The sequence below is a fragment of the Heterodontus francisci genome, unplaced genomic scaffold, assembly GCF_036365525.1.
Source record: "Heterodontus francisci isolate sHetFra1 unplaced genomic scaffold, sHetFra1.hap1 HAP1_SCAFFOLD_52, whole genome shotgun sequence".
In the NCBI taxonomy this organism is placed as follows: domain Eukaryota; kingdom Metazoa; phylum Chordata; class Chondrichthyes; order Heterodontiformes; family Heterodontidae; genus Heterodontus; species Heterodontus francisci.
Window position 1 is genome coordinate 2951870 of NW_027141175.1, and position 17668 is coordinate 2969537.

Consider the following 17668-nt stretch of genomic DNA (forward strand, 5'->3'; position numbering starts at 1 on the left):
TGTATGTCTTTGTTACTTGGTGTCAGTGTATGTCTGTGTTACTTGGTGTAAGTGTGTGTCTGTGTTACTGGGTATCAGTGTATGTCTTTGTGACTTGGTGTCAGTGTATGTCTTTGTTACTTGGTGTCAGTGTATATCTGTGTTACTTGGTGTAAGTGGTGTCTTTGTTACTTGGTGTAATTGTATGTCTTTGTTACTTGGTGTCAGTGTTTGTCTGTGTTACTTGGTGTCAGTGTATGTCTTTGTTACTTGGTGTCAGTGTATGTCTGTGTTACTTGGTGTAAGTGTGTGTCTGTGTTACTGGGTATCAGTGCATGTCTTTGTTACTTGGTGTCAGTGTATGTCTGTGTTGCTTGGTGTAAGTGTGTGTCTGTGTTATTTGGTGTAATTGTCTGTCTGTGTTACTTGGTGTCAGTGTATTTCTTTGTTACTTGGTGTCAGTGTATGTCTTTGTTACTTGGTCTCAGTGTGTGTCTTTGTTACTTGGTGTCAGTGTGTGTCTGTGTTACTGGGTATCAGTGTACGTCTTTGTGACTTGGTATCAGTGTATTTCTTTGTTACTGGGTGTCAGTGTGTGTCTGTGTTGCTGGGTATCAGTGTCTGTCTTTGTGACTTGGTATCAGTGTATGTCTTTGTTACTGGGTATCAGTGAGTGTCTGTGTTACTGGGTATCAGTGTATGTCTTTGTGACTTGGTATCAGTGTATTTCTTTGTTACTGGGTGTCAGTGTACGTCTTTGTGACTTGGTATCAGTGTATGTCTTTGTGACGTGTGGTCAGTGTATGTCTTTGTTACTGTGTGTCAGTGTGTGTCTTTGTGACTTGATGTCAGTGTATGTCTGTGTTACTGTTTATTAGTGTTTCTCTGAGTTACTGGGTGTCAGTGTGTGTTTGTTTGTGTTACTGGGTGTCAGTGTATGTCTTTGTTACTTGGTGTAAGTGTGTGTCAGTGTTACTGGGTGTCAGTGTCTGTCTTTGTTACTTGGTGTCATTGTGTTTCTTTGTTACTTGGTGTAATTGTATGTCTGTGTTACTTGGTGTAAGTGTGTGTCTGTGTTCCTGGGTATCAGTGTATGTCTTTGTTACTTGGTGTCAGTGTATGACTGTGTTAGTTGGTGTAAGTGTGTTTCAGTGTTAATGGGTATCAGTGTATGTCTTTGTTACTTGGTGTCAGTGTATGTCTGTGTTACTTGGTGCAAGTGTGTGTCTGTGTTACTGGGTGCCACTGTGAGTCTGTGTTACTTGGTGTAAGTGTGTGTCCTTGTTACTTGGTGTCCGTGTGTGTCTGTGTTACTTGGTGTCAGTGCATGTCTTTGTTACTTGGTGTCAGTGTATATCTGTGTTACTTGGTGTAAGTGGTGTCTTTGTTACTTGGTGTCAGTGTGTGTCTGTGTTACTTGGTGTCAGTGTATGTCTTTGTTACTTGGTGTAAGTGTGTGTCTGTGTTACTTGCTGCAAGTGTGTGTCTGTGTTCCTGGGTATCAGTGTATGTCTTTGTTACTTGGTGTCAGTGTATGTCTGTGTTACTTGGTGTCAGTGTGTGTCTGTGTTACTGGGTATCAGTGCATGCCTTTGTTACTTGGTGTCAATGTCTGTCAAAATACTTGGTGTAAGTGTTTGTCTTTGTTACTTGGAGTAATTGTCTGTCTTTGTTACTTGGTGTCAGTGTATGTCTGTGTTACTTGGTGTAAGTGTGTGTCTGTTTTACTGGTTATCAGTGTATGCCTTTGTGACTTGGTGTCAGTGTATGTCTTTGTTACTGGGTGTCGGTGTGTGTCTTTGTGACTTGGTGTAATTGTCTGTCTTTGTTACTTGGTGTCAGTGTCTGTCTTTGTTCCTTGGTGTCAGTGTGTGCCTGTGTTACTGGGTATCAGTGCATGTCTTTGTTACTGGGTGTCAGTGCATGTCTTTGTTACTTTGTGTAAGTCTGTGTCTGTGTTACTGGGTATCAGTGTCTGTCTTTGTTACTTGGTGTCCTTGTGTGTCTGCGTTACTGGGTGTCAGTGTATGTCTTTGTTACTGGGTGTCATTGTATGTCTTTGTTACTTGGTGTAAGTGTGTGTCTGTGTTACTGGGTGTCAGTGTATGTCTGTGCTACTTGGTGTAAGTGTGTGTCTGTTTTATTGGTTATCAGTGTATGCCTTTGTGACTTGGTGTCAGTGTGTGTCAAAATACTTGGTGTAAGTGTATGTCTTTGTTACTTGGTGTAATTGTCTGTCTTTGTTACTTGGTGTCAGTGTCTGTCTTTGTTCCTTGGTGTCAGTGTGTGCCTGTGTTACTGGGTATCAGTGCATGTCTTTGCGACTTGGTATCAGTGTATGTCTTTGTTACTTTGTATTAGTGTTTCTCTGTGTTACTGGGTGTCAGTGTGCGTTTGTTTGTGTTACTGGGTATCAGTGTATGTCTTTGTGACTTGGTGTCAGTGCATGTCTTTGTTACTGGGTGTCAGTGTGTCTCTGTGTTACTTGGTGTCAGTGTTTCAGTGTTTCTCTGTGTGACTGGGTGTCAGTGTGTGTTTGTTTGTGTTACTGGGTGTCAGTGACACTAGGTGTCAGTATTTAGTTTAGTTTAGAGATGCAGCACTTCAACAGGCCCTTCGGCCCACCGAGTCTGTGCCGACCATCAACCACCCATTTACACTAATCCTACACTAAACCCGTATTCCTATCACATCCCAACCTATCCCTATATATTTCACTACCACGTACCTATACTAGGGGCAATTTATGATTTCCAATTAACCTATCAACCTGCAAGTCTTTGGCATGTCGGAGGAAACCGGAGCACCCGGAGGAAACCCACGCAGACACAGGGAGTACTTACAAACTCCGCACAGGCAGTATCCAGAATCGAACCCGGGTCCCTGGAGCTGTGAGGCTGAGGTGCCAACAACTGCGCCAATGTGCCCCCTCCGCAGTGTGTGCCTTTGTTACTTGGTGTCAGTGTGTGTCTGTGTTACTGGGCATCAGTGTATGTCTTTGTGACTTGGTGTCAGTGGATGTCTGTGTTACTTGGTGTAAGTGTGTGTCTGTTTTACTGGGTGTCAGAGTGTTTCTGTGTTAATTGGTGTAAGTGTGTGTCTTTGTTACTTGGTGTCAGTGTATGTCTGTGTTACTTGGTGTCAGTGTGTTTGTTTGTGTTACTTGGTGTCAGTGTGTGTCTGTGTTACTTGGTGTAAGTGTGTGTCTTTGATACTGGGTGTCAGTGCATGTCTGTGTTCCTGGGTATCAGTGTATGTCTTTGTGACTTGGTGTCAGTGTATGTCTTTTTAACTGGGTGTAATTGTCTGTCTTTGTTACTTGCTGTCAGTGTATGTCTGTGTTAGTTGGTGTCAGTGTGTCTCTGTGTGACTGTGTGACAGTGTGTGTCTTTTTGTGTTACTGGGTATCAGTGTATGTCTTTGTGACTTGGTATCAGTCTATGTCTTTGTTACTGGGTGTCAGTGTGTGTCTGTGCTACTTGGTGTAAGTGTGTGTCTTTGTTACTTGGTGTCCGTGTGTGTCTGTGTTACTGGGTGTCAGTGTATGTCTTTGTTACTTGGTGTCAGTGTATGTCTTTGTTACTTGGTGTAAGTGTGTGTCTGTGTTACTTGGTATCAGTGTATGTCTGTGTTACTTGGTGTAAGTGTGCGTCTGTGTTACTGGGTATCATGTATGTCTTTGTTACTTGGTGTCAGTGTATGTCAAAATACTTGGTGTAAGTGTGTGTCTTTGTTACTTGGTGTAATTGTCTGTCGTTGTTACTTGGTGCAGGTGTATGTCTTTGTTACTTGGTGTCAGTGTGTGTCTGTGTTCCTGGGTATCAGTGTATGTCTTTGTTACTTGGTGTCAGTGTATGCCAAATTACTTGGTGTATGTGTATGTCTTTGTTACTTGGTGTCAGTGTCTGTCTTTGTTACTTGGTGTCAGTGCATGTCTGTGTTACTTGGAGTCAGTGTGTGTCTGTGTTACTGGGTATCAGTGTACGTCTTTGTGACTTGGTATCAGTCTATGTCTTTGTTACTGGGTGTCAGTGTGTGTCTGTGTTACTGGGTATCAGTGTATGTCTTTGTGACTTGGTATCAGTGTATGTCTTTGTTACTGGGTATCAGTGAGTGTCTGTGTTACTGGGTATCAGTGTATGTCTTTGTGACTTGTTATCAGTGTATTTATTTGTTACTGGGTGTCAGTGTGTGTCTGTGTTCCTGGGTATCAGTGTATGTCTTTGTGACTTGGTGTCAGTGTATGTCTTTGTTACTGTGTGTCTGTGTGTGTCTTTGTGACTTGGTGTCAGTGTATGTCTGTGTTACTGTTTATTAGTGTTACTCTGCGTTACTTGGTGTCAGTGTGTGTTTGTTTGTGTTACTGGGTGTCAGTGTATGTCTTTGTAACTTGGTGTAAGTGTGTGTCAGTGTTACTGGGTGTCAGTGTCTGTCTTTGTTACTTGGTGTCATTGTGTGTCTTTGTTACTTGGTGTAATTGTATGTCTTTGTTACTTGCTGTCAGTGTATGTCTGTGTTAGTTGGTGTCAGTGTGTCTCTGTTACTGGGTGTCAGTGTGTGTCTTTTTGTGTTACTGGGTATCAGTGTATGTCTTTGTTACTTGGTGTCAGTGTATGACTGTGTTAGTTGGTGTATGTGTGTTTCAGTGTTAATGGGTATCAGTGTATGTCTTTGTTACTTGGTGTCAGTGTATGTCTGTGTTACTTGGTGCAAGTTTGTGTCTGTGTTCCTGGGTGCCACTGTGAGTCTGTGTTACTTGGTGTAAGTGTGTGTCTTTGTTAATTGGTGTCCGTGTGTGTCTGTGTTACTTGGTGTCAGTGCATGTCTTTGTTACTTGGTGTCAGTGTATATCTGTGTTACTTGGTGTAAGTGGTGTCTTTGTTACCTGGTGTAATTGTATGTCTTTGTTACTTGGTGTCAGTGTGTGTCTGTGTTACTTGGTGTCAGTGTATGTCTTTGTTACTTGGTGCAAGTGTGTGTCTGTGTTACTTGCTGTAAGTGTGTGTCTGTGTTCCTGGGTATCAGTGTATGTCTTTGTTACTTGGTGTCAGTGTATGTCTGTGTTACTTGGTGTCAGTGTGTGTCTGTGTTACTGGGATTCAGTGTATGTCTTTGTTACTTGGTGTCATTGTATGTCTGTGTTGCTTGGTGTAAGTGTGTGTCTGTGTTACTGGGTGTCAGTGTGTGTCTGTGTCACTTGGTGTAAGTGTGTGTCTTTGTTGCTTGGTGTCCGTGTGTCTGTGTTACTGGGTGTCAGTGCATGTCTTTGTTACTTGGTGTAAGTCTGTGTCTGTGTTACTGGGTATCAGTGTCTGTCTTTGTTACTTGGTGTCCTTGTGTGTCTGCGTTACTGGGTGTCAGTGTATGTCTTTGTTACTGGGTGTCATTGTATGTCTTTGTTACTTGGTGTAAGTGTGTGTCTGTGTTACTGGGTGTCAGTGTATGTCTGTGTTACTTGGTGTAAGTGTGTGTATGTTTTACTGGTTATCAGTGTATGCCTTTGTGACTTGGTGTCAGTGTATGTCTTTGTTACTGGGTGTCAGTGTGTGTCTTTGTGACTTTGTGTAATTGTCTGTTTTTGTTACTTGGTGTCAGTGTCTGTCTTTGTTCCTTGGTGTCAGTGTGTGCCTGTGTTACAGGGTATCAGTGCATGTCTTTGTTACTGGGTGTCAGTGCATGTCTTTGTTACTTTGTGTAAGTCTGTGTGTGTGTTACTGGGTATCAGTGTCTGTCTTTGTTACTTGGTGTCCTTGTGTGTCTGCGTTACTGGGTGTCAGTGTATGTCTTTGTTACTGGGTGTCATTGTATGTCTTTGTTACTTGGTGTAAGTGTGTGTCTGTGTTACTGGGTGTCAGTGTATGTCTGTGTTACTTGGTGTAAGTGTGTGTCTGTTTTATTGGTTATCAGTGTATGCCTTTGTGACTTGGTGTCAGTGTGTGTCAAAATACTTGGTGTAAGTGTATGTCTTTGTTACTTGGTGTAATTGTCTGTCTTTGTTACTTGGTGTCAGTGTCTGTCTTTGTTCCTTGGTGTCAGTGTCTGTCTTTGTTCCTTGGTGTCAGTGTGTGCCTGTGTTACTGGGTATCAGTGCATGTCTTTGCGACTTGGTCTCAGTGTATGTCTTTGTTACTTTGTATTAGTGTTTCTCTGTGTTACTGGGTGTCAGTGTGCGTTTGTTTGTGTTACTGGGTATCAGTGTATGTCTTTGTGACTTGGTGTCAGTGCATGTCTTTGTTACTGGTATCAGTGTATGTCTTTGTTACTTGGTGTAATTGTGTGTCTGTGTTACTTGGTGTAAGTGTGTGTCTGTGTTCCTGGTTATCAGTGTATGTCTTTGTTACTTGGTGTCAGTGTATGACTGTGTTACTTGGTGTAAGTGTGTGTCTGTGTTACTGGTTATCAGTGTATGTCTTTGTTACTTGGTGTCATTGTATGTCTGTGTTGCTTGGTGTAAGTGTGTGTCTGTGTTACACGGTATCAGTGTCTGTCTTTGTTACTTGGTGTCAGTGTATGATTTGTTACTTTTTGTAAGTGTGTGTCTGTGTTACTGGGTGTCAGTGTATGTCTTTGTTACTGGGTGTCCGTGTGTGTCTTTGTGACTCGGTGTCAGTGTATGTCTTTGTTACTTGTTGTAAGTGTGTGTCTGTGTTACTGGGTATCAGTGTATGTCTTTGTTACTTGGTGTCAGTGAGAGTCAAAATACTTGGTGTCATTGTATGTCTTTGTTACTTGGTGTAATTGTCTGTCTTTGTTACTTGGTGTAATTGTGTGTCTGTGTTACTGGGTGTCAGTGTGTGTCTGTGTTACTTGGTGTAACTCTGTGTCTTTGTTACTTGGTGACCGTGTGTGTCTGTGGTACTGGGTGTCAGTGTATGTCTTCGTTACTGGGTGTCAGTGTAAGTCTTTGTTACTTGGTGTAAGTGTGTCTCTGTGTTCCTGGGTATCAGTGTATGTCTGTGTTACTGGGTGTCAGTGTATGTCTGTTTTGCTTGGTGTAAGTGTGTGTCTCTGTTTATGGGTATCAGTGTATGTATTTGTGACTTGGTGTCAGTGTATGTCTGTGTTACTTGGTGTAAGTGTGTGGCTGTGTTCCTGGGTATCAGTGTATGTCTGTGTTACTGGGTGTCAGTGTATGTCTGTGTTACTTGGTGTAAGTGTGTGTCTGTGTTCCTGGGTATCAGTGTATGGCTTTGTGACGTGGTCTCAGTGTATGTCTTTGTTACTGGGTGTCAGTGTGTGTCTTTGTGACTTGGTGTCAGTGTATGTCTTTTTTACTGGGTGTCAGTGTGTCTCTGTGTCACTGGGTGTCAGTGTGTGTCTTTTTGTGTTACTGGGTATCAGTGTATGTCTTTGTGACTTGGTATCAGTCTATGTCTTTGTTACTGGGTGTCAGTGTGTGTCTGTGCTACTTGGTGTAAGTGTGTGTCTTTGTTACTTGGTGTCCGTGTGTGTCTGTGTTACTGGGTGTCAGTGTATGTCTTTGTTACTTGGTGTCAGTGTATGTCTTTGTTACTTGGTGTAAGTGTCTGTCTGTGTTACTTGGTATCAGTGTATGTCTGTGTTACTTGGTGTAAGTGTGTGTCTGTGTTACTGGGTATCATGTATGTCTTTGTTACTTGGTGTCAGTGTATGTCAAAATACTTGGTGTAAGTGTGTGTCTTTGTTACTTGGTGTAATTGTCTGTCGTTGTTACTTGGTGCAGGTGTATGTCTTTGTTACTTGGTGTCAGTGTTTTTCTGTGTTCCTGGGTATCAGTGTATGTCTTTGTGACTTGGTAGCAGTGTATGTCTTTGTGACTTGATGTCAGTGTATGTCTTTGTTACTTGGTGTAAGTGTGTGTCTGTGTTACTGGGTATCAGTGTATGTCTGTGTTACTTGGTGTAAGTGTGTGTCTGTGTTACTGGGTATCATGTATGTCTTTGTTACTTGGTGTCAGTGTATGTCAATATACTTGGTGTAAGTGTGTGTCTTTGTTACTTGGTGGAATTGTCTGTCGTTGTTACTTGGTGTAAGTGTATGTCTTTGTTACTTGGTGTCAGTGTGTGTCTGTGTTACTGGGTATCAGTGTATGTCTTTGTGACTTGGTATCAGTGTATGTCTTTGTGACTTGATGTCAGTGCATGTCTTTGTTACTGGGTGTCAGTGTGTGACAGTGTTACTTGGTGCCAGTGTCTGTCTTTGTTACTTGGTGTATGTGTGTGTCTTTGTTACTTGGTGTAATTGTATGTCTTTGTTACTTGGTGTCAGTGTATGTCTGTGTTACTTGGTGTAAGTGTGTGTCTGTGTTACTGGGTATCAGTGTATGTCTTTGTGACTTGGTATCAATGTATGTCTTTTTACTGGGTGTCAGTGTGTGTCTTTGTGACTAGGTGTCAGTGTATGTCTGTGTTACTTGGTGTAAGTGTGTTTCTGTGTTACTGGGTATCAGTGTCTGTCTTTGTTACTTGGTGTCAGTGTATGTCTGTGTTACTTGGTGTAAGTGTGTGTCTGTGTTACTTGGTGTAAGTGTGTGTCTGTGTTACTTGGTGTAAGTGTGTGTCTGTGTCACTTGGTGTAAGTGAGTGTCTTTGTTGCTTGGTGTCCGTGTGTCTGTGTTACTGGGTGTCAGTGCATGTCTTTGTTACTTAGTGTAAGTCTGTGTCTGTGTTACTGGGTATCAGTGTCTGTCTTTGTTACTTGGTGTCCTTGTGTGTCTGCGTTACTGGGTGTCAGTGTATGTCTTTGTTACTGGGTGTCATTGTATGTCTTTGTTACTTGGTGTAAGTGTGTGTCTGTGTTACTGGGTGTCAGTGTATGTCTGTGTTACTTGGTGTAAGTGTGTGTATGTTTTACTGGTTATCAGTGTATGCCTTTGTGACTTGGTGTCAGTGTATGTCTTTGTTACTGGGTGTCAGTGTGTGTCTTTGTGACTTTGTGTAATTGTCTGTCTTTGTTACTTGGTGTCAGTGTCTGTCTTTGTTCCTTGGTGTCAGTGTGTGCCTGTGTTACAGGGTATCAGTGCATGTCTTTGTTACTGGGTGTCAGTGCATGTCTTTGTTACTTTGTGTAAGTCTGTGTGTGTGTTACTGGGTATCAGTGTCTGTCTTTGTTACTTGGTGTCCTTGTGTGTCTGCGTTACTGGGTGTCAGTGTATGTCTTTGTTACTGGGTGTCATTGTATGTCTTTGTTACTTGGTGTAAGTGTGTGTCTGTGTTACTGGGTGTCAGTGTACGTCTGTGTTACTTGGTGTAAGTGTGTGTCTGTTTTATTGGTTATCAGTGTATGCCTTTGTGACTTGGTGTCAGTGTGTGTCAAAATACTTGGTGTAAGTGTATGTCTTTGTTACTTGGTGTAATTGTCTGTCTTTGTTACTTGGTGTCAGTGTCTGTCTTTGTTCCTTGGTGTCAGTGTCTGTCTTTGTTCCTTAGTGTCAGTGTGTGCCTGTGTTACTGGGTATCAGTGCATGTCTTTGCGACTTGGTATCAGTGTATGTCTTTGTTACTTTGTATTAGTGTTTCTCTGTGTTACTGGGTGTCAGTGTGCGTTTGTTTGTTTTACTGAGTATCAGTGTATGTCTTTGTGACTTGGTGTCAGTGCATGTCTTTGTTACTGGGTATCAGTGTATGTCTTTGTTACTTGGTGTAAGTGTGTGTCTGTGTTACTTGGTGTAAGTGTGTGTCTGTGTTCCTTGGTGTAAGTGTGTGTCTGTGTTACTGGTTATCAGTGTATGTCTTTGTTACTTGGTGTCATTGTATGTCTGTGTTGCTTGGTGTAAGTGTGTGTCTGTGTTACTTGGTGTAAGTGTGTGTCTGTGTTACTGGGTGTCAGTGTATGTCTTTGTTACTGGGTGTCCGTACGTGTCTTTGTGACTCGGTGTCAGTGTATGTCTTTGTTACTTGTTGTAAGTGTGTGTCTGTGTTACTGGGTATCAGTGTATGTCTTTGTTACTTGGTGTCAGTGAGAGTCAAAATACTTGGTGTCATTGTATGTCTTTGTTACTTGGTGTAATTGTCTGTCTTTGTTACTTGGTGTAATTGTGTGTCTGTGTTACTGGGTGTCAGTGTGTGTCTGTGTTACTTGGTGTAACTCTGTGTCTTTGTTACTTGGTGACCGTGTGTGTCTGTGTTACTGGGTGTCAGTGTATGTCTTCGTTACTGGGTGTCAGTGTAAGTCTTTGTTACTTGGTGTAAGTGTGTCTCTGTGTTCCTGGGTATCAGTGTATGTCTGTGTTACTGGGTGTCAGTGTATGTCTGTTTTGCTTGGTGTAAGTGTGTGTCTGTGTTCCTGGGTATCAGTGTATGTATTTGTGACTTGGTGTCAGTGTATGTCTGTGTTACTTGGTGTAAGTGTGTGTCTGTGTTCCTGGGTATCAGTGTATGTCTGTGTTACTGGGTGTCAGTGTATGTCTGCGTTACTTGGTGTAAGTGTGTGTCTGTGTTCCTGGGTATCAGTGTATGGCTTTGTGACGTGGTCTCAGTGTATGTCTTTGTTACTGGGTGTCAGTGTGTGTCTTTGTGACTTGGTGTCAGTGTATGTCTTTTTTACTGGGTATCAGTGTGTCTCTGTGTCACTGGGTGTCAGTGTGTGTCTTTTTGTGTTACTGGGTATCAGTGTATGTCTTTGTGACTTGGTATCAGTCTATGTCTTTGTTACTTGGTGTAAGTGTCTGTCTGTGTTACTTGGTATCAGTGTATGTCTTTGTTACTTGGTGTAAGTGTGTGTCTGTGTTACTGGGTATCAGTGTATGTCTGTGTTACTTGGTGTAAGTGTGTGTCTGTGTTACTGGGTATCATGTATGTCTTTGTTACTTGGTGTAAGTGTATGTCAATATACTTGGTGTAAGTGTGTGTCTTTGTTACTTGGTGGAATTGTCTGTCGTTGTTACTTGGTGTAAGTGTATGTCTTTGTTACTTGGTGTCAGTGTGTGTCTGTGTTACTGGGTATCAGTGTATGTCTTTGTGACTTGGTATCAGTGTATGTCTTTGTGACTTGATGTCAGTGCATGTCTTTGTTACTGGGTGTCAGTGTGTGACAGTGTTACTTGGTGCCAGTGTCTGTTTTTGTTACTTGGTGTATGTGTTTGTCTTTGTTACTTGGTGTAATTGTATGTCTTTGTTACTTGGTGTCAGTGTATGTCTGTGTTACTTGGTGTAAGTGTGTGTCTGTGTTACTGGGTATCAGTGTATGTCTTTGTGACTTGGTATCAATGTATGTCTTTTTACTGGGTGTCAGTGTGTGTCTTTGTGACTAGGTGTCAGTGTATGTCTGTGTTACTTGGTGTAAGTGTGTTTCTGTGTTACTGGGTATCAGTGTCTGTCTTTGTTACTTGGTGTCAGTGTATGTCTGTGTTACTTGGTGTAAGTGTGTGTCTGTGTTACTTGGTGTAAGTGTGTGTCTTTGTTACTTGGTGTCCGTGTGTGTCTGTGTTACTGGGTGTCAGTGCATGTCTTTTTTACTTGGTGTCAGTGTATATCTGTGTTACATGGTGTAAGTGTGTGTCTTTGTTACTTGGTGTAATTGTATGTCTTTGTTACTTGGTGTCAGTGTATGTCTGTGTTACTTGGTGTATGTGTATGTCTTTGTTACTTGGTGTAAGTGTGTGTCTGTGTTACTTGGTGTAAGTGTGTGTCTGTGTTCCTGGGTATCAGTGTATGTCTTTGTTACTTGGTGTCAGTGTATGTCTGTGTTGCTTGGTGTAAGTGAGTGTCTGTGTTACTGGGTGTCAGTGTGTGACTGTGTTACTTGGTGTAAATGTGTGTCTTTGTTACTTGGTGTCAGTGTATGTCAAATTACTTGGTGTCAGTGTATGTCTTTGTTACTTGGTGTCAGTGCATGTCTGTGTTACTTGGTGTCAGTGTGTGTCTGTGTTACTGGGTATCAGTGTACGTCTTTGTGACTTGGTATCAGTGTATGTCTTTGTTACTGGATGTCAGTGTGTGTCTGTGTTACTGGGTATCAGTGTATGTCTTTGTGACTTGGTATCAGTGTATGTCTTTGTTACTGGGTATCAGTGAGTGTCTGTGTTACTGGGTATCAGTGTATGTCTTTGTGACTTGGTATCAGTGTATTTATTTGTTACTGGGTGTCAGTGTGTGTCTGTGTTCCTGGGGATCAGTGTATGTCTTTGTGACTTGGTGTCAGTGTATGTCTTTGTTAATGTGTGTCTGTGTGTGTCTTTGTGACTTGGTGTCAGTGTATGTCTGTGTTACTGTTTATTAGTGTTGCTCTGTGTTACTTGGTGTCAGTGTGTGTTTGTTTGTGTTACTGGGTGTCAGTGTATGTCTTTGTTACTTGGTGTCAGTGTGTGTCTGTGTTACTTGGTGTCAGTGTATGTCTTTGTTACTTGGTGTAAGTGTGTGTCTGTGTTACTTGGTGTAAGTGTGTGTCTGTGTTCCTGGGTATCAGTGCAGGTCTTTGTTACTTGGTGTCAGTGTATGACTGTGTTACTTGGTGTAAGTGTGTGTCTGTGTTACACGGTATCAGTGTATGTCTTTGTTACTTGGTGTCAGTGTATGTCTTTGTTACTTGGTGTAAGTGTGTGTCTGTGTTACTGGGTGTCAGTGTATGTCTTTGTGACTTGGTGTCAGTGTATGTCTTTGTTACTGGGTGTCCGTGTGTGTCTTTGTGACTCGGTGTCAGTGTATGTCTTTGTTACTTGTTGTCAGTGTGTGTCTGTGTTACTGGGTATCAGTGTATGTCTTTGTTACTTGGTGTCAGTGAGAGTCAAAATACTTGGTGTCATTGTATGTCTTTGTTACTTGGTGTAATTGTCTGTCTTTGTTACTTGGTGTAAGTGTGTGTCTGTGTTACTGGGTGTCAGTGTGTGTCTGTGTTACTTGGTGTAACTCTGTGTCTTTGTTACTTGGTGACCGTGTGTGTCTGTGTTCCTGGGTATCAGTGTATGTCAGTGTTACTGGGTGTCAGTGTATGTCTGTTTTGCTTGGTGTAAGTGTGTGTCTGTGTTCCTGGGTATCAGTGTATGTCTTTGTGACTTGGTGTCAGTCTATGTCTTTGTTACTGGGTGTCAATGTGTGTCTTTATGACTTGGTGTCACTGTATGTCTTTGTTACTTGGTGTAAGTGTGTGTCTGTGTTACTGGGTATCAGTGTATGTCTTTGTTACTTGTTGTCAGTGTATGTCAAAATATTTGGTGCAAGTGGATGTCTTTGTTACTTGGTGTAATTGTCTGTCTTTTTTACTTGGTGTAAGTGTATGTCTTTGTTACTTGGTGTCAGTGTATGTCTTTGTTACTTGGTGTCAGTGTATGTCTTTGCTACTTGGTGTCAGTGTGTGTCTGTGTTACTGGGTATCAGTGTATGTCTTTGTGACTTGGTATCAGTGTATGGCTTTGTGACTTGGTGTCAGTGTATGTCTTTGTTACTGGGTGTCAGTGTGTGACTGTGTTACTTGGTGTCAGTGTATGTCTTTGTTACTGTTTATTAGTGTTTCTCTGTGTTACTGGGTGTCAGTGTGTGTTTGTTTGATTTACTGGGTGTCAGTATATGTCTTTGTCACTTGGTGTAAGTGTGTGTCTGTGTTACTGGGTGTCAGTGTCTGTCTTTGTTACTTGGTGTAATTGTGTGCCTTTGTTACTTGGTGTAACTGGATGTCTTTGTTACTTGGTGTCAGTGTATGTCTGTGTTACTTGGTGTTAGTGTATGTCTGTGTTACTTGGTGTAAGTGTGTGTCTGTGTTAATGGGTATCAGTGTACGACTTTGTTACTTAGTGTCAGTGTATGTCTGTGTTACTTGGTGTAAGTGTGTGTCTGTGTTACTGGGTATCAGTGTCTGGCTTTGTTACTTGGTGTAAGTGTGTGTCTGTGTTACACGGTATCAGTGCATGTCTTTATTACTTGGTGTCAGTGTATGTCTTTGTTCCTTGGTGTAAGTGTGTGTCTGTGTTACTGGGTGTCAGTGTATGTCTTTGTGACTTGGTGTCAGTGTATGTCTTTGTTACTGGGTGTCAGTGTGTGTCTTTGTGACTTGGTGTCTGTGTATGTCTTTGTTACTTGTTGTAAGTGTGTGTCTTTGTTACTTGGTGTCCGTGTGTGTCTGTGTTACTGGGTGTCAGTGTATGTCTTTGTTACTGGTTGTCAGTGTATGTCTGTGTTACTTGGTGTTAGTGTATGTCTTTGTTACTTGGTGTAAGTGTGTGTCTGTGTTCCTGGGTATCAGTGTATGTCTTTGTTACTTGGTGTCAGTGTATGTCTGTGTTACTTGGTGTAAGTGTGTGTCTGTGTTACTGGGTATCAGTGTATGACTTTGTTACTTAGTGTCAGTGTATGTCTGTGTTACTTGGTGTAAGTGTGTGTCTGTGTTCCTGGGTATCAGTGTATGGCTTTGTGACGTGGTGTCAGTGTATGTCTTTGTTACTGGGTGTCAGTGTGTGTCTTTGTGACTTGGTGTCAGTATATGTCTGTGTTAATGTTTATTAGTGTTTCTCTGTGTTACTGGGTGTCACTGTGTGCTTGTTTGTGTTACTGGGTGTCAGTGTATGTCTTTGTTACTTGGTGTAAGTGTGTGTCTGTTTTACTGGGTATAAATGTCTATCTTTGTTACTTAGTGTAAATGTGTGTCTTTGTTACTTGGTGTAATTGTATGTCTTTGTTCCTTGGTGTCAGTGTATGTCTGTGTTACGTGGTGTAAGTGTGTGTCTGTGTTCCTTGGTGTAAGTGTGTGTCTGTGTTCCTGGGTATCAGTGTATGTCTTTGTTACTTGGTGTCAGTGCATGTCTGTGTTGGTTGGTGTAAGTGTGTTTCAGTGTGACTGGGTATCAGTGTATGTCTTTGTTACTTGGTGTCTTTATATGTCTGTGTTACTTGGTGTAAGTGTGTGTCTGTGTTTCTGGGTGTCACTGTGTGTCTGTGTAACTTGTTGTAAGTGTGTGTCTTTGTTACTTGGTGTCCGTGTGTGTCTGTGTTACTGGGCGTCAGTGCATGTCTTTGATACTTGGTGTCAGTGTATATCTGTGTTACTTGGTGTAAGTGTGTGTCTTTGTTACTTGGTGTAATTGTATGTCTTTGTTACTTGGTGTCAGTGTGTATCTGTGTTACTTGGTGTCAGTGCATGTCTTTGTAACTTGGTGTCATTGTATGTCTGTTTTGCTTGGTGTAAGTGTGTGTCTGTGTTACTGGGTGTCCGTGTGTGTCTGTGTTGCTGGGTGTCAGTGTTTGTCTTTGTTACTGGGTGTCAGTGTATGTCTTTGTTACCTGGTGTAAGTGTGTGTCTGTGTTACTGGATATCAGTGTCTGTCTTTGTTACTTGGTGCAAGTGTGTGTCTGTGTTACACGGTATCAGTGCATGTCTTTGTTACTTGGTGTCAGTGTATGTATTTGTTACCTGGTGTAAGTGTGTGTCTGTGTTACTGGGTATCAGTGTCTGTCTTTGTTACTTGGTGCAAGTGTGTGTCTGTGTTACACGGTATCATTGCATGTCTTTGTTACTTGGTGTAAGTGTATGTCTTTGTTACTTGGTGTAAGTGTGTGTCTGTGTTACTGGGTGTCAGTGCATGTCTTTGTGACTTGGTGTCAGTGTATGTCTTTGTTACTGGGTGTCAGTGTGTGTCTTTGTGACTTGGTGTCTGTGTATGTCTTTGTTACTTGTTGTAAGTGTGTGTCTCTGTGACTTGGTGTAAGTGTGTGTCTGTGTTACTGGGTATCAGTGTCTGCCTTTGTTACTTGGTGTAAGTTTGTGTCTGTGTTACTGGGTATCAGTGAATGTCTTTGTTACTTAGTGTCAGTGTGTGTCTTTGTGGCTTGGTGTCAGTTTATTTCTTTGTTACTTGGTGTAAGTGTGTGTCTGTGTTACTGGGTATCAGTGTATGTCTTTGTTACTTGGTGTCAGTGTGTGTCAAAATACTTTGTGTAAGTGTATGTCTCTGTTACTTCGTGTAATTGTCTGTCTTTGTTACTTGGTGTCAGTGTATGTCTTTGTTACTGTGTATTAGTGTTTCTCTGTGTTACTGGGTGTCAGTGTATGTCTTTGCGACTTGGTATCAGTGTATGTCTTTGTTACTGTGTATTAGTGTTTCTCTGTGTTACTGGGTGTCAGTGTGCGTTTGTTTGTGTTACTGGGTATCAGTGTATGTCTTTGTGACTTGGTATCAGTGTATGTCTTTGTGACTGGGTGTCAGTATGTCTCTGTGTTACTTGGTGTCAGTGTTTCAGTGTTTCTCTGTGTGACTGGGTGTCAGTGTGTGTTTGTTTGTGTTACTGGGTGTCAGTGACACTCGGTGTCAGTATTTAGTTTAGTTTAGAGATGCAGCACTTCAACAGGCCCTTCGGCCCACCGAGGCAGAGCCGACCATCAACCACCCATTTATACTAATCCTACACTAATCCCGTATTCCTATCACATCCCCACCTATCCCTATATATTTCACTACCACGTACCTATACTAGGGGCAATTTATGATTTCCAATTAACCTATCAACCTGCAAGTCTTTGGCATGTAGGAGGAAACCGGAGCACCCGGAGGAAACCCACGCAGACACAGGGAGAACTGACAAACTCCGCACAGGCAGTACCCAGAATCGAACCCGGGTCCCTGGAGCTGTGAGTCTGCGGTGCCAACCACTGCGCCAATGTGCCCCCCCCCCCAGTTTGTGCCTGTGTTACTGGGTATCAGTGTATGACTTTGTTACTTGGTGTCAGTGGATGTCTGTGTTACTTGGTGTTCGTGTGTGTCTGTGTTACTGGGTGTCAGTGTGTGTCTGTGTTAATTGGTGTAAGTGTGTGTCTTTGTTACTTGGTGTCAGTGTATGTCTGTGTTACTTGGTGTCAGTGTATGTCTTTGATACTGGGTGTCAGTGTATGTCTGTGTTACTGGGTATCAGTGTATGTCTTTGTTACTTGGTGTAATTGTCTGTCTTTGTTACTTGGTGTCAGTGCATGTCTTTGTTACTTGGTGTCAGTGTATGTCTTTGTTACTTGGTGTCAGTGTGTGTCTTTGATACTGGGTGTCAGTGTATGTCTGTGTTACTGGGTATCAGTGTATGTCTTTGTTACTTGGTGTAATTGTCTGTCTTTGTTAGTTGGTGTCAGTGCATGTCTGTGTTACTTGGTATCAGTGTATGTCTTTGTGACTTGGTATCAGTGTATGTCTTTGTGACTTGGTGTTAGTGTATGTCTTTGTTACTGTGTATCAGTGTTTCTCTGTGTTTGTGGTTGTCAGTGTGTGTTTGTTTGTGTTACTGGGTGTCAGTGACTCTAGGTGTCAGTATTTAGTTTAGTTTCGAGATACAGCACTTAAACAGGCCCTTCGGCCCACCGTGTCTGTGCCGACCATCAACCACACATTTATACTCGTCCTACACTCATCCCGTATTCCTATCACTTCCGCACCTCTCCCGAGATATTTCCCTACCTCCTACCTATACTAGGGGCAATTTATGATGGCCAATTATCCTCTCAACCTTCAAGTCTTTGGCGTGTGGGAGGAAACCGGAGCACCCGGAGGAAACCCACGCAGACACAGAAAGAACTTGCAAACTCCGCACAGGCTGTACCCAGAATCGAACCCGGGTCCCTGGAGCTGTGAGGCTGCGGTGCTAACCAATGCGCCAATGTGCCCCCTCCGCAGTGTGTGCCTTTGTTACTTGGTGTCAGTGTGTGTCTGTGTTACTGGGCATCAGTGTATGTCTTTGTGAATTGGTGTCAGGGTATGTCTTTTTTACTGGGTGTCAGTGTGTCTCTGTGTTACTGGGTGTCA